Source organism: Sus scrofa, chromosome 1 (genome assembly GCF_000003025.6).
Source record: "Sus scrofa isolate TJ Tabasco breed Duroc chromosome 1, Sscrofa11.1, whole genome shotgun sequence".
Taxonomy (NCBI): domain Eukaryota; kingdom Metazoa; phylum Chordata; class Mammalia; order Artiodactyla; family Suidae; genus Sus; species Sus scrofa.
Genome location: NC_010443.5, coordinates 17,224,272 through 17,240,211, shown reverse-complemented (window position 1 = coordinate 17,240,211; position 15,940 = coordinate 17,224,272). Strand labels below are relative to the sequence as shown.

Genomic DNA, 15,940 nt, shown 5'->3' with positions numbered 1-15,940 from the left:
GAAAGACAAAGCATGAGTTTCAAACCGTAGTTTGGCTGTTGCTATAGTTGTCTTTTATTGGCTCAGGCATAACTGTGGGTATTTTAACCCCATGTAGAATAATTAATTTTCTGTTTATGAAGAGAGTCCACACAGGTTATGAAATCAGAGCCTCAAATAGTTCTGTAAAATGGGTATCATTTGCCAATTAAGTCAAGAAATGTCACTTGTAACTAAGAGTTTCCATTCAAACTTAGGTGTCCTTACTCCACATTTAGTGCCTGGCATTTAGTTATGCTGGGTCCCTGGGAAATAGCTGTATGTTAATTATTAAGGTCAATTTTAAATTTCTCCAGAGTTGAACAAAATTGGGATAACACACTGAGCTTTTCTCAAGAGATTGGTACAATGGTCTGCTGAAGTGAAAGTTTGCTTTGCAACAGAAATTGCTAATAATTTTGTAAATGAGGTTAATGGACCCATTTGGATGATGTTAAAATGTATTTACCCAAACATGTTTTGCAGCTTTATTTCCTGGAATCCAATTGTTATAAACAGTGGCACCATAGTAAACACAGAAGTGTAATTTTGCTAAGGAGTTTATTTTGGCCAGAGCAATCAGATTGATTAATTAGTAAAAGGATGATAAAGACCTTGGGGGGGGAAGTACTTAAATATGACATTTGAAAACCTTTCTAAACATGGATGTTAACTCTTTAAATATTTTGAGAGAAAAACTAGAGATTTGTAACACTAGGGAATTGCTTAAGTTTCTTTATCTGAATTTAAAATAATTATCATGTAATTCCTATAGATTATCCAGCTCTGAAATGAAATAAAATGGTATGAAATAAATGCAGGGATTTGATAAAGCATGATCTTCTTCAGGGACAGAAGGATTTATATTTATTGCATTTTTATTTGCACCAGTTGGTCTAATAAAGATATTTTTCATATTTAAAAAAATAGGAGGTTCTGATTTTTCTCCTTTATGGAACATACCTATCAAATAAGATACTTAAAAAAACTTACAGAGTCCTCCTGAATGTTTGTCATTTTTGAAAATATGCCTGCACGTTTCCCGCCAGCCTGAGTGTGGAAAACACATAGTGTTGTGGCAAGACCCTGAGGTTATCGTAACAGTTGAGTGAAAATAAAATAATGCCCTTGAAAGCTTCTGGCGCATAGTAGACCCTCAATAAGCAGGCATTAAATTCTTCATGGAGTTGGAAATTTATGGGCAAAAAAAAAAAAAAAAAAGAATTTATTTGGAGTTTCACTTTCAAAAATCTTAAAAATCGACTTGGCTCCAAACTTTCAGCAAACATGCATTGTGTCCTTATGCAGTTGAGACCTTGGAGCCCTGTGCTATTTTCCCACAGCAGTGTAGTTCACGTGCCAGTGTTAACTGCATGCAGAGCTTATTTTGTCTTCATTAGCAAGAGCTGACAAGAGACCCAGTTTTCTTAGCCTCAGCTAAGAAAGGAGGAGTCAGCTTTGATTAACTTGCCATACTTCCTTCAATTTCACTGAATTAGTCATCTGGAGGCAAAACTACCATGTGAATCAGCTGTTTCTCTATTCACACCAAGGCCATATGAATGCCTAGTTCTGCATAGGTATTCTGTTTTCACATATAAAAATGTCAGCTAATTCTATTGTTTCTTAGCCCAGCTACTTTTTCCCACCTTTTTCCTTTCATAGAGAAAGGAAATTTATATTTATTTATTTATTTATATTATTTTTTAATAGTTATTTCCCCAATACAGTTTTTTTCTACTGTACAGCATGGTGACCCAATTATAGATACATGTACACATTCTATTTTCGCACATTATTACGCTCCATCATAAGTGACTAGACATAGTTCCCAGGGCTACACAGCAGGATCTCACTGCTAATCCATTCCAAAGGCAATAGTTTGTATCTATTAACCCCAAGTTCCCCAACCACCCCACTCCCTCTCCCTCCCCCCCCTTGGCAACCACAAGTCTATTCTGCAAGTCCATGATTTTCTTTTCAGTGGAAAGGTTCATTTGTGCCTTATATTAGATTCCAGATATAAGTGATATCATATGGTATTTGTCTTTCTCTTTCGGACTTACTTCACTCAGGATGTGAGTCTCTAGTTGCATCCATGTTGCTGCAAATGGCATGATGTCATTCTTTTTTATGGCTGAGTAGTATTCCATTGTGCATATATACCACAACTTCCTAATCCAATCATCTGTGGATGGACATTTGGGTTGTTTCCATGTCTTGGCTATAGGTGCATGTGTCTTTTTTAAGGAAAGTTTTGTCTGGATATATACCCAAGAGTGGGATTGCTGGGTCATATGGAAGTTCTATGTATAGATTTCTAAGGTATCTCCATACCGATCTCCATAGTGGTTGTACCAGCTTCCATTCCCACCAACAGTGTAGGAGGGTACTCTTTTCTCCACATCCCCTCCAGCATTTGTTATTTGTGGACTTATTAATGATGGCCGTTCTGACTGGTGTGAGGTGGTATCTCATGGTAGTTTTGATTTGCATTTCTCTAATAATCAGGGATGTTGAGCATTTTTTCATGTGCTGTTGGCCACCTTTATATCTTCTTTGGAGAACAGTCTATTCAGGTCTTTTGCCCATTTTTCAATTGAGTTGTTGGCTTTTTTTGCTGTTAAGTTGTATAAGTTGCTTGTATATCCTCGAGATTAAGCCCTTGTCCATTGCATCATTTGAAACTAGTTTCTTCCATTCTGTAAGTTGTCTTTTTGTTTTCTTTTTGGTTTCCTTTGCTGTGTAAAAGCTTGTCACTTTGATTAGATCCCATTGGTTTGTTTTTGCTCTTATTTCTGTTGCTTTGGGAGACTGACCTGAGAAAATATTCATAAGGTTAATGTCAGAGAATGTTTTGCCTATGTTCTCTTCCAGGAGTTTGGTGGTATCTTGTCTTATATGTAAGTCTTTGAGCCATTTTGAGTTTATTTTTGTGCATGGTGTGAGGATGTGTTTTAGTTTCATTGCTTTGCATGCAGCTGTCCAGGTTTCCCAGCAATGCTTGCTGAAAAGACTCTCTTTTTCCCATTTTATGTTCTTGCCTCCTTTGTCAAAGATTAATTGACCATAGGTGCCTGGGTTTATTTCTGGCTTCTCTATTCTGTTCCATTGGTCTGTATGTCTGTTTTGATACCAGTACCACACTGCCTTGCTGACTGTGGCTTTGTAATACTGCCTGAAGTCAGAGACAGTTATGCTTCCTGCTTGGTTTTTGTTCCTCAGAATTGCTTTGGCAATTTCGGGTCTTTTGTGGTTCCATATAAATTTTTGGATTGTTTGTTCTAGTTCTGTGAAAAATGTCATGGGTAATTTGATAGGGATTGCATTGAATCTGTAGATTGCTGTGGGTAGTATGGCCATTTTTACAATATTAATTTTTCCAACCCAGGAGCATGGAGTATCTTTCCATTTCTTTACATCTTCTTTAATTTCCTTGATTAATGTTTTATAGTTCTCAGCATATAAATCCTTTACCTCCTTGATCAGGTGTATTCCCAGGTATTTGATTTTTTGGGGTGTAATTTTAAAAGGTATTGTGTTTTTATATTCCTTTTCTAATATTTCATTGTTAGTATACAGAAATGCGACTGATTTCTGAATGTTAATCTTATATCCTGCTACTTTGCTGAATTTGTTGATCAGTTCAAGTAGTTTTTGGGTTGTGTCCTTAGGATTTTCTTTTTTTTTTTTTTTTTTTTTTTGTCTTTTTTGTCTTTTGTTGTTGTTGTTGTTGTTGTTGTTGTTGTTGTTATTGTTGCTATTTCTTGGGCCGCTCCCGCAGCATATGGAGGTTCCCAGGCTAGGGGTTGAATCGGAGCTGTAGCCACCGGCCTACGCCAGAGCCACAGCAACGCGGGATCCGAGCCGCGTCTGCAACCTACACCACAGCTCACGGCAACGCCGGATCCTTAACCCACTGAGCAAGGGCAGGGATCGAACCCGCAACCTCATGGTTCCTAGTCGGATTCGTTAACCACTGCGCCACGATGGGAACTCCAGGATTTTCTGTATATAGTATCATGTCATCTGCATACAGTGACAGTTTTACCTCTTCTCTTCCTATTTGAATGCCTTTTATTTCTTTTGTTTGTCTGACTGCTGTGGCTAGGACTTCCAATACTATGTTGAATAACAGTGATGAGAGTGAGCATCCTTGTCTTGTTCCAAATGTTAGCAGGAAGGCTTTCAGCTTTTCTCCATTGAGTACTATATTTGCTGTGGGTTTGTCATAAAATGGCTTTGATTATGTTAAGGTATGTTCCCTCTATACCCACTTTGGTAAGAGTTTTGATCATGAATAGATGTTGGACTTTGTCAAATACTTTCTCTGCATCTATTGAGATGATCATGTGGTTTTTGACTTTTCTTTTGTTAATGTGGTGTATGACATTGATTGATTTGCATATGTTGAACCATCCTTGTGCACTTGGGATGAATCCCACCTGGTTGTGGTGTATGATCTTTTTTATATGTTGTTGGATTCTGATGGCTAAAATTGTGTTGAGAATTTTTGCGTCTATAGTCATTAAAGATATTAGCCTATAGTTTTCTTTTTTGGTGGTATCTTTGTCTGGTTTTGGAATTAGGGTAATGGTGGCATCATAGAATGTCTTTGGGAGTGTTCCTTCTTCTTCAACCTTTTGAAAATTTTTAAGGAGGATGGGTATAAGTTCCTATTTGTATGTTTGGTAGAATTCACCTGTGAAGCCATTTGGTCCTGGGCTTTTTATTTGTAGGGAGTGTTTTTATGACATATTCAATTTCATTTCTAGTGATCGGTCTGTTCAGTTGATCTCTTTCTTCTTGATTCAGTTTTGGCAGGCTGTAAGTCTCTAGAAAGTTGTCTATTTCTTCCAGGTTTTCAAATTTGTTGGTATACAATTTTTCATAGTATTTTCTCATGGTTTTTTGTATTTCTGTAATATCTGTTGTGACTTCTTTTTTATTTCTTATTTTGTTTCTTTGGGTTTTTTCTCTCCTCTTCTTGGTGAGTCTGGCCAGAGGTTTGTCAATTTTGTTTACCTTTTCAAAGAACGAGCTCTTGGTTTTATTGATTTCTTCAGTTGTTTTTTTAATCTCTATTTTATTGATTGCCTCTTTGGTCTTTATGATTTCCTCCCTTCTGCTGACTTTAGGTTTTGTTTGTTCTTCTTTTTCTAATTCATTTAGGTGTTGGGTTAAGTTGTCGATTTGAGATTTTTCTTCTTTTTTGAGGAAGGCTTCTATTGCTATGAATTTCCTTCTGACCACTGCTTTTGTGGCATCCCATAGATTTTGAGTCGACGTGTCTTCATTATCATTTGTCTCTAGGTATTTTTTAATTTCCCTCTTGATTTCCTCATGACCCATTGGTTTTTTTAGTAGCATGTTGTTTAGTCTCCATGTAATAAGTTTTTTCTCATTTCTTTTCCTGTGATTGATTTCTAGTTTCATGCCATTGTGGTCAGAGAAGACACTTGAGATTCTTGAGAATGTTCCATGTGCTTGAGAAGAATGTATATTCTGATTTTTTTGGATGTAATGTACTAAAAATGTCAATTAAGTCTAACTTTTCTGTTGTGTCCTTTAGGATCTCTGTTGCCTTATTGATTTTCTGTCTAGAGGATCTATCCATTGTTGTGAGTGGGGTGTTAAAGTCTCCTACTATGATTGTATTCCCATCAATTCCTTCTTTTATGTCTGTTAGTATTTGTTGGAGGTATCTGGGTGCTCCTGTATTAGGGGCATATATATTGATGATTGTAATATCCTCTTCTTGAATGGATCCTTTAACCATTAAATAGTGTCCTTTTTTGTCTTTCTTTATGGCCTTCATTTTTTAAAAATATATTTTATTTTCTTTTCCCACTGTACAGCAAGGGGATCAAGTTATCCTTACATTTATACATTTTCCCCCCACCCTTTGTTCTGTTGCAATATGAGTATCTAGACATAGTTCTCAATGCTACTCAGCAGGATCTCCTTGTAAATCTATTCTAAGTTGTGTCTGATAAGCCCAAGCTCCTGATCCCTCCCACTCCCTCCCCCTCCCATCAGGCAGCCACAAGTCTATTCTGCAAGTCCATGATTTTCTTTTCAGTGGAAAGGTTCATTTGTGCCTTATATTAGATTCCAGTTATAAGTGATATCATATGGTATTTGTCTTTGTCATTCTGGCTTTATTTCACTCAGTATGAGATTCTCTAGTTCCATCCATGTTGCTGCAAATGGCATTATGTCATTCTTTTTATGGCTGAGTAGTATTCCATTGTGTATGTATACCACATCTTTCTAATCCAGTCCTCTGTTGATGGACATTTGGGTTGTTTCCATGTTCTGGCTATTGTGAATAGAGCTGCAATGAACATGCAGGTGCATGTGTCTCTTTTAAGGAAAGTTTTGTCTGGATATATACCCAAGAGTGGGATTGCTGGGTCATATGGAAATTCTATGTATAGATTTCTAAGGTATCTTATGGCCTTCATTTTAAAGTCTGTTTTGTCTGATATGAGTATTGCAACTCCTGCTTTCCTGTCTTGTCCATTGACATGAAATACCTTTTCCCATCCCCTCACTTTCAGTCTATATTTGTCCTTTGCTCTAAGGTGAGTTTCTTGTAGGCAGCAGATTGAAGGTTTTAGCTTTTTTATCTAATCTGCCACTCTGTGTCTTTTGATTGGAGCATTTAGTCCATTGACATTTAAGGTGATTATTGATAGATACATATTTATTGCCATTTTAAACCTTTTTTTCCAGTTGATTCTATGTTTCTCTTTTCTTCTTTTCTGTTTTGGGTTGGATGGTTTCCACTTATTTTATGCTTGAGTACTTTTCTTTTCAGTTTTTGTGAATGTAATGTTTGGTTTTGATTTGTGGTGGCCCTGTTTTTTAAGCATGTTAAGCCCTTCCTATATCTGCTTGCTTTTGCCTGATAACATATAGGCTCAGACACATCATTAAAATAAAAAAAGAATCTATATTTTCTTACTTTCCTTCTCCACATTGTATGATTTTGATGTCTTTTTTTTTTTCTTCTTTAACATCTTCATGTTTAGATCTGTATGCTGGCTTATTTAAGTGATTACTTTCCAACTGTGGTTTCCTCCATCCTAATTCTTCTTTTTCTCTTTTCTCTCTCTCTCTCTTTTTTTAATTTAAAGAAGCCCTTTCAGTATTTCTTTTAGAATGGGTTTAGTATTGCTGTACTCTTTTAGCTTTTGTTTGTTGGAGAAATTCTTTATTTCCCCTTCTATTTTAAATGATATTCTTGCTGGATGGAGAATTCTAGATTGCAAATTTTTTCCTTTCGGCACTTTAAATATATCTTGCCACTCCCTTCTGGCCTGTAGTGTTTCTGTAGAGAAGTCAGCTGATAGCCTTATGGGGGTTCCCTTATAATTAATGCTTTGCTTTTTTCTTGCTGCCTTTAGAATCCTCTCTTTATTTTTAACTTTTGCCATTTTTATTATAATATGTCTTGGTGTGGGCCTGTTTGGGTTCAGCTTGTTTGGGGCCTCTGTGCTTCCTGTATCTTGATATCAGTATGCTTTAGATTTGGAAAGTTTTCAGCCATAATTTTTTCAAATATATTTTCAATTCCCTTTTCTTCTTCTTTTCCTTTTGGAATTCCTATTATGCATAGATTGGCCCACTTTATATTATCCCATAGGTCTCTTCTATTGCTTTCATGTTTTTTCATTTGGTTTTCTGTCTGCTGTCCTGATTGGGTAATTTCCATTATTTTATCTTCCACGTCACTAATTCATTCCTCTGCATTATTCATTCTGCTCTTTATTGCCTTAAGCTCAGTTTGTATCTCTGCAAATGAATTTTCTAGTTTTTCTTGGCTCCTCCTTATATTTTCTAGTTTCTTTCTAAAGGAATCTGCATCACTGTTCATATCCTCTCTTAATTCCTTCAGTATTTTTAAGACCTCTCCTTTGAACTCAATGTCTGTCAGACTGCAGAGGTCTGTTTCATTGTTGTCTGCTTTAGGTGAATTCTCCTGTTTCTTTAACTGGGGATGGTTTCTGTGCTTCTTCATCTTGCTTGTGTTTTTCTTTTTCTGTGAGTTCAGGGAAGCCAAACTGTAGTCTTGTAAGGCTACTTCTATGCAGAAATACCCCTTTGTATTTTTTGGGAGGTTACTATTTATTTTTGGTGTGGGAGTTTGGATATTTGCTGTCTCTTTCTTCGGTGTGAGCAGGCTGTTGTTTTCGGCATGCTCAGTGTGTTTTTAGGGAGAAGGAGGCAATGGCTGGGGCCAGCAGTCAGTGCATGGTCGTTGGGCTCTCATTAGCAGCAAGGACCTGCAGGAAGGTGGCACAGGCTACTCCTAGTTGCAGGGTCCTGAGAAGTGGTGATAAGCTCTAGGCAGATCTTCCATGTGACCAGAGCATTTGGCAGTAGCAACAGCAGGGTGCGTGAGTTCCCAGGGGAGTGAGAGCAACCATAGCTTGTGTTTGATTGCAGTGCCCTCCTCTGAGGTGTTTGGAACCGCAGGTGGTACCTGTTCAGGGACCCCTATTGGGAGCAGACTGTGACCATCTCTAGAGTCAGGGATATCTGTGGTGGTTTGCCCCTGCCACCTGTAGACCATGCATGAAGAAACCCATCTCACTTAGCCCACATTGAGGTGTTGTAAAGGGTGCTCTGAGTTGCAGGATCCTGGGAAGTGACAGAGATCAGACATGTGGGTAGTGTGGATTGTTTGGCAGTGGCAACGCAGGGCGGTTGTGTTCCCCAGGGGTACGAGAGCACCAACAGGTGGTGTTCGGTCACAGTGCCCTCCTCTGTGGTGCCCTTTAGGTGAATGGGGCTGCAAGTGATTTTTTCTTCAGATATCTCCAGTGGAAGTGGGTCATGCCCACCTGTGGAATCAGGAATAACTGTGGTGGTTTGCCCCTGCCGCCTGCAGACCACGCAAGAAGCACCCTGTCCCACTTAGCCCACACAGGAGGTGCTGCACCTGTTGCTCCTAGTTGTAGGGTCTTGGGAAGGGACAGTGACCAAGTGTCTGGGGGTTACCCAGAGCGTTTGGCAGTGGCAGCTGCAGGGTGGGTGTGTTCTCCTGGGAGTGAGAGCCGCAGCGTATGGCGCTTGGTTGCAATGCCCTCTTTTTTTCTTTTTGGCAACCCCTCAGGTGACCAGGGTCGCTGGTGGAGCCCACTCACAGGCCCGCAGTGGTGGCAAGCCATGCCTCCCTCTGGCCTCTGAGACGACCACCGCAGTCCGTTCCTGCCACCTGTGGATCGTGCACGAGGCACCACGTTGCACTTAGCCCACACAATAGGTGTCTGGCCGCCAGTAGCCTGCACAAGAAACGCCTAATCTCCCTTAAATGGGCAAGAGGCTTTTTGCCCCCATAGCCTCTGCAGAGCTGCCCTGCCCTCTAAGCCCGCGGGCATGTGCACGCTCTGTGCAGGGAGATTCCTCTGGCAGATGGTGCCTCCTCCTCTCCCCTCCCCAACAGTGGCGCCTTGCCTCTCCTGCGGGTCCGGACCTTCTCCCGGGTTCCCTCTGCCATGGTGTTCCCTTCCTTAGCCCCTCATGCCATCCCCAGTTCTCTCCCTGGGACTGACCTCCGGAGCCTGAGTCTCGGCGCCCAGCCCCGGCCTGAGTGTCTCAGGCTGTGGTGTCCGGGCCGGTGGTTCAGGTGGTCTGTGCGGCTCTCACTCTGCTTTGCTGTTCTCAGTACAGCTGATGCGCTTTTCTTGGCGACTTTGAGGTCCTGCCGACTCAGCCGATCTTTCATCAGTTAGGTGGCTTCCCAGGAGGTGGGTTCCTTTTCTCCTTCCCAGCTATCTTTCGGGAATGCTAGTGCTGTCCTGATTCCTTCTCTCTCTCTTTTTTTCTTTTGTTCTACCCAGTTATGTCAAGAGTTTCTTGCCCTTTTTGGAGGTTTAAGTTCTTCTGTCAGCATTTAGTTGATGTTCTGTGTGAGTAGTTTTACCTGTAGTTGTTTGTTTGTTTGTTTGTTTTTGTCTTTTTGCCTTTTCTGGGGCCGATCCCATGGCATATGGAGGTTCCCAGGCTAGGGGTCTGATCAGAGCTGTAGCCGCCAGCCTACACCACAGCCACAGCAACGCCAGATCCTTAACCCACTGAACAAGGCCAGGGATCGGACCCGCAACCTCGTGGTTCCCAGTCAGATTCGTTAACCACTGAGCCACAACAGGAACTCCCTAGATGTGTTTTTTTGATGTGTTTGTGGGAGAAGGTGTGTGCGACCTCTCACTCCTCCGCCATCTTGCTCCACCTCCCAGAAATTTATATTTAAATGAAAACATAATAACTGACAACTGGTTTACTGATTGTTTTAATGTCTTTATCAAAAAACAGGCTAGTTTTCATTTGAGAAATCTTTTTAAAAGTACAGCTAAGCGTATTCAAATGTGTATTGAGAAGAGAAAAATTTCTAATAATAAATGTTCATTAAATAATCATGAACAATAGCATCTAATAACAATAACTGAGCAGTTGAATAATAATATCTGGTGACTTGTGATCCTGATCAAAATCTGGCTCCTGAGTCTTTCCAGGTATATCAAATGAATAATCATGACTAACCTCTAAAGAGCTTTAGGATTGGGAGTTTCTGTTGTGGCACAGCCAGTTAAGGAACTGGCATGTCTCTGTGGTGGTGTGGGTTTGATCCCCAGCCTGGCACATTGGGTTAAGGCTGTGGCATTGCTGCAGCTGCTGCATAGATTGCAGCTGTGGTTTCAATTCAGTCCCTGGCCTGGGAACTTCCATATGTCATGGGTGCAGCCTTTTTTTTTTTTTTTTTTTTTAAGATCTTTAGGGTTTCTACATATTTCTTAACTTAGAAAATATTAACACGGTGCTGGGGGAAGCCAAAATGTTTATCCCTCTAGTTTCTATCCTATAACAGCTGTATGTTACACTTAAATATCTTATATAGCAAATCCAGGCAGCCAGCCACTCACGCATGATTTTACTAGACACAGTGAGAAGGTTGAGGGGAAAAATTCTCTGGAAATTTGGAGATACTAGATGTGAAAATGCAAGATCATAGTGTACGGGAGGAAAATCTTTTCTCTGCCCTCTTAGATTACTCTCTTAGGCCGGGGACTGTGAATTAAACTGACAACAGACAGAATTATTTCATATGCACATGGGGAGACTCACAGAAAAAAAGTAAAAAAAAAAAAAAAAAAAAAAAAAACCACAAAAAACCAAAGTGGTTAGGCCTTGAAGCTTATATACCATTTTAACAAAGGATGATAAACTGTGGAAAAGTGATAAGACAAAGGAAAAGGTGTTTGGGCTTCTAGGGCAGTAAATTGCGGGAAAGTAAATGGATGGGAGAAACTAGTGGAAGAGAGGAGTCATTTGGTAAGGTTTGCTGTGCAGATTCAAATCAGAGCTTTCTCCAGTGGTGAGTATCATCTCCTCTTCCTGGTATGGGAGAAGGGGGAGGGGACACCTTCACCAAGGGAAATTTATGCCTTGCTTTTAGGTAGAAAGGGAGAGGGCAGAGAACTCCTCCTGTATCTTCTGTTTCTCAGTTGTCTCCAGCTCAAAATAATCCTTATGCCAAAGTGGCATATTTTGGTGGTGCCCCATCCTGATTCCCTTCAATAGCATGATGCAAAAAAAGGTAATTGAAATATGCATCCCAGCCTGGGTCTCCCTCTTCCTACTAATGTGTCGTTATAGACCTGGTTTAATTTCTCTAACACACAGCTATCTTCTCTGAGATGGAGATGATAATACTGATCCCAGGAGTTCCCGTTGTGACTCCGCAGAAACGAATCCGACTACTATCCATGAGGATGCAGCTTTGATCCTTGGCCTCGCTCAGTGGGTCTGGGATCTGGCATTGCCGTGAGCTGTGGTGTAGGTTACAGACATAGCTCGGATCTGGTGTGGCTGTGGCTGTGGCATGGGCCAGTGGCTATAGCTCCAATTTGACCCCTAGCCTGGGAAGTTCCATATGCTGCAGGTGCAGCCCTAAAAAGCAAAAAAGAAAAACCAAAACCAAAACTAAAATTGATCCCAACTATAAGGTTGGGAAAAGGACCAATTGAGAACTGCATGTGAGCCCTTTGTTAACTGGGAAGAACTTTACGAGTGTTGAGTATTCCACATTAACTGCACTGTCTGGGATAAACTCCACACTAGTTTGTCCCAATTAAAAACAACAACAACAACCAAAAAAACCTCATTGTACCTAGAGATTCTGATATGAAGAGAAGTGGGTGCAAGAGAGGTTACCCTCTACTTTCTCAAGAAGTTTATTCCTTTTCCATATCTATACATCCATGAAGATAGCTTCATCTTTTATTTTAAAATATATTATGATTTTCTTTTAAAATTATGTTGAGAATTTTATATGCTTCCTTCCCCCTCATCTCTGCTCTCAGTTGAAAAGCTTTGCTCAAAATGCAATAAACAGTCCTCCAGAAAAGTGTTAATGATGGCTCAAGTTTTAGGGACAGGCCTCCTAGAGGAAGTGGCACTTAAACTGGCACTGAAGGAAGAAAAGGCCTTGCCCAGGATGAGGACTGAGAGACAGTGGTCTTTCAGAATAAAGCAGAAGCATAAGCAAGAACAGAGTGTGCAAAGAAATTTAACTGTGAAACCATCTTAAAACATTTACAAATACAACCCCGAAAATAATTTAGTATTTAAAAATGGTTCCTTCTGGGAAGTCACTTCAGTGGGATTTTTGTTCTTTGAATCCTGGCTATTGTGTTTTATTCTTTATCTTTTTGAAGAGCATGATCTAATTAAATCCACTATTTGGAAGGCCAAGATAAGTGTTAGAATGGCCACATGTTAAGTCCTTTATAAGAATGCTATTCTTGTCTAACAGAAGGCAGCCTTAATTTGGCTGAATGCAACAGTAACAGAGCTTTAGGTAAAAAATAGTTATCCAACTCTTCTTCTGAAAAATGCCAACTTTTCTGAAAAATACAGTGAAACTTTTAGAATCAAATGAAAATGACCTTTTTAGACACAGGCAGCCAAGTATTCACGAAGATGCCCAGCTCTGCTTTAGCACTGAACCAAGAAGTTACATTTTGAGAGAGTTTATTTTCAAGTTGGTAGAAAGGAAAGAACAGTGAGATGCCTTCCTGTACTACCTCCCATAGGGCAGATTTGTCACTTTGCCAGGCTTGCAGATGAGATGGCCTAAGCCTTCCTGCGGCATTTGGGATAGAAACTACTACCACATACATGAATTGTACCCTTCAAATGTGTTCAGTGTAAAAGTAAAATGTGTTCTTTCTCCTTCTTGGAAGATTCTAGGAGCACCTGGCAAGAAGAGGCTGCTGCCTGGAGTCCAGAACTGAATGAATCAACCCTCTGAAGTCAGAACAGTGTCTGAATGATGAGCCCCCAGGCAGATTTCAAGATACAGAACATTTGGTGAGTTCGAATATTGTACCAGGAGCTTCTTGTTTGCTCTGCAGGTTAACCTCAAACCTAGAACTTTCTGGGAAAGGAGAAACTCTTGGGCCTTAATACTCAATATCTTTGAAAAGCCCTCTTGCACTCATTCACCGGCAAATGTGGTCAGATTCTGGCTGTGAGTGGTAGTTGTTCTGAGGACTAGGGAAGGCAAAGGAGTTTAAACACCTAAGTCTCTGTCCTAGAGGAGTGCTCAGTTTTAGGGAGACTGGCATACATACATACAAATTGATATAATGAAATTAAATAAAAACTTAGTGCCATGAGAAGCATTTGTTCTGTCTTTCAGCAGATTCTACTGATCATCTGTTGTCAGCTAGACATTCTGTTTGCCCTGTTAGGAAGTTTAGGCTTCATCCTGTGGGCACTGGAAGTCATTAAAATGTTTAAAGAGGCACCAGCTTGACAAGACTGTGCTTTAGAAGGGCCTGTCTGTTATAAGGTGGCAAGAATAGAGTCAAAGCAACCAATGGCAGTTGTGTTCATGATCAAGGCAAGTGGCCTGAACTCAGGCAGAGGAGCAGAAATGGAGGGATGTGAACAAGTTTGAGGAAGTACCACTGGAGAATTTGGACACTGACGAGATGCAAGGAGCGGGGAGCGAAGGGGAAAACCCTATGACAGTGATGCCACAGAAGATGGGTGTGAGCCCAAGTTTGAGGGGACATCTAGACATAACACTGGGAGATAAAACTGATGTCCTGATTCCAGTTAAGACAAGAAGCAGAGGGAACTTTCAGGGAGAATTTAAAGATCTAGGGGAGTTTGCTTGTTCTGTAAGGCGGTGTTTTCTGCAATGGATCTTGACCCATCAGTGGTTCAAGAAATCAATTTAGTGGGTTTTGAATAGCATTTTTTTTTTTTTACTTTTTAAAGCAGTTTTATTGAAGTATAATTTACACACCATAGCATTCCCCTTTTGTAAGTGTACAGTTCAATAATTTTTAGCCAATTTATACAGTTGATCCTGAACCACACAGGTTTGAACTGCACAGGTCCACTTATATGCAGATTTTTTTTCAATAAATATATTGGAAATTTTTCTGGAGATTTGTAGCAATTTGAAAAAACTTGCGGACAAAACCATGTAGCCTAGAAATAGCAAAAAAATTAGGGGAAAGTTGTGTCATGAATGCATAAAATATATGTAGATACAAGTCTCTCCTTACATAGGCACAGAATAAGTCTTATTTGATATGAAATTAATAATGTTAAGGTTTTTTTTTTATTGTTTAAAATTTTTCTTTCAAATAATTACATTACCGTACAGTATGCCTCTCTCTCTCCCATAATTGGAGCCTGTCAAACAGGTAAGTGTGTTTTTTTTTAATTTCCAATATTGTATTATGAATATGACTATAATACTCTATGCACAGTTTTTACAATGATTCTCTCATTGGTGTATAGACCAGGCTACCATGAAGCAACTGTATAGATTACATCAGGCAACCATGAAACAATCATATTGCTGCTTCATTATCAATTGTTATAAATATGACATTTTTCATATTATCTTTTTTTTTTTTTCTTTTTTTGCTTTTTAGGGCCGCATCCGTGGCATATGGAGGTTCCCAGGCTGGAGGTCCAATTGGAGCTACAGCCACTGGCTTACACCACAGCCTCGGTAATGCCAGATCTGAGCCGTGTCACGACCTACACCACAGCTCATGGCAACGCCGGATCCTTAGCCCACTGAGTAAGGCCAGGGATCAAACCCGCAACCTCATGCTTCCTAGTTGGATTCATTTCCGCTGTGCCATGACGGGAACTCCTTTCTTTTCATGTTTGATGTCTCGTGTTAGTAATACATATAACCCCTCTGGTGTTTTGTATCGTATAAGACAATATTGATGTAGATACTGATAGACAAATGACTCATCTGGTAAACAGATGTTGTAAACTTACTTGTTGATGTAGTACGGTACTATAAATGTACTTTCTCTTTCTTATGATTTTCTTAATAATATTTTCTTTCTCTACCTGCTTTATTGTAAGAACACAGCACATAATACATGTAACATACGAAGTGTGTGTTAATCGACCATGTTATCAGTAAGGCTTTGGTCAACAGTAGGCTAGTGGTAATTAAGTTTTGGGGGAGACAAAAGTGTAGATGGACTTTGAACTGCCTGGGGGGTCAGCATCCTTGTTCAACAGGCAACTGTAGTTGTAAAGCCATCACCACCGTCCAGTATAACATTTCCACCACCCAGCAAGTTTCCTTATGTTGACTGAAGTTCATCTCTTCTTCCATCTTCAGCTCTAAGCAACCACTGACCTGCTTTCTGTCTCCATACATGTGCCTTGTCTGGCCATTTCATATACTTGAAATCATGTAAAACGTAATCTTTTGTGTCTAGCTTCTTTCACTTAGCGGGGCATTTTTGAGGTTCATCCACGTTGAACACGTGTCAGTAGTTTGCTTCTTCTGTTGTTGTGTAGTCCATTGTATGGATAGACCACATTGTGTTGCCCATTCACTAGTTGACAGACATTTAGA

General features: G+C 40.0%; 1 long non-coding RNA gene across 1 annotated transcript in view; it reads left to right on the top strand.

The window, feature by feature from the left end:
• The window catches only part of LOC110259965, a 77,706-nt gene extending 62,713 nt beyond the window's left edge, over nt 1-14,993 (top strand). The window contains exon 3 of the long non-coding RNA XR_002342487.1: nt 13,272-14,993. This is a non-coding gene — a long non-coding RNA (uncharacterized LOC110259965). The remainder of the gene's footprint in view (nt 1-13,271) is intronic.